The sequence below is a fragment of the Octopus bimaculoides genome, chromosome 19 (genome assembly GCF_001194135.2).
Source record: "Octopus bimaculoides isolate UCB-OBI-ISO-001 chromosome 19, ASM119413v2, whole genome shotgun sequence".
NCBI lineage: Eukaryota > Metazoa > Mollusca > Cephalopoda > Octopoda > Octopodidae > Octopus > Octopus bimaculoides.
Window position 1 is genome coordinate 4,584,796 of NC_068999.1, and position 1,460 is coordinate 4,586,255.

Sequence of the window (1,460 nt, forward strand, 5' to 3'; positions counted from 1 at the left end):
ATATATATATATATATATATATATATACATATATATATATATATATATAGACACGCACAGGTTTGGAATACATTGCAAAATGCTATATCACAATTTTGTTTTCTTTCTTTCGTCTTATACAAATATCTTGTCTGTTCATCCATAATTTTTGTCAACTCATTAATCTTAACAGCAATGAATTAATTACTTAATATTTTTAAATACTTAAAATATCCCACAAAAGCAAAAATGAATGTGTTTGTAAACCAGGTTTTCTCTCTCCATTTCCTTTTTCTTTTGTCTGAGAAGGATGTCTTTCGGAACCCATACATACATACATGCATACATGCATACATACATACATACACACATACATACGTACATACATACATACATACATACATACTTACGTACTCACATACATGCATACGTACGTACGTACGTACATACATACATACAAACAAAAGTAGCCTGTTGATGTTGAAATTCCAATGTAGAAGCCTTGGATCTAGGTTAGAAACCGGCTCTTTCTCTATTGGCCTGAAATCTTGAAATAAAATTAACGGCATACATACATACATACATAGTACACGCATGCATACATACATATATATATGTACGTATGTATTTTATACATGTATATAAGTATATATATATGTAAATAAATATATATACATATGTATATATGTATCTATGCATATATACGTATGTGTGTATGTATATATGCATATGTGTATATATATCTATATATATGTATGTATATGTATATATATATACATACATACCTACATACATATATATATATATGTATATACATATATACATACATACATATATATATGCATACATGCGCAGTTGTATATAAATACATCTACAAACAGCTATGCACATACCGACATACTTACACGCACGCACGCGCGCATGCACGCACGCAAGTACACACGCACGCACGCAGGTACACACACGCGCTCGCAAGTACACACGCACTCACGCACACGCACCCCTGCGATCGAACGCAGAAAGTTGGATGATGGAAAGTTTTTTTGCTTGAGTTGAAAAATAAATAAATAAAAAATAAAAACTAAAACTTTGTTATCACTGTCCACCAGATGGCGGTAAAAGCAGCACTCGCAGCCACTACGATAGACCATGTCTTACACATTCAACACAAAACGAAACAAAACAAGAAAATTAAAATTAAAAAAAAAGACCCAAACAAACATAACAAAAAAAATACCTTTTACAATATATATAAAAAAAACAAATAAAACATGATGTTGTGAATGACTTTTCGATGCCCATCCCGCACCGAAAGAAAAAAAAATATGTTCCTACAGACAGTTTCAACATCACCATCATCATTATCATCACCCTTATTATTATTATTATTATTATTATTATTATTATTATTATTATTATTATTATTATTATTATTAGTATTATTATTATTATAGTATATTTTCCAGTTCATTGGAACTCTT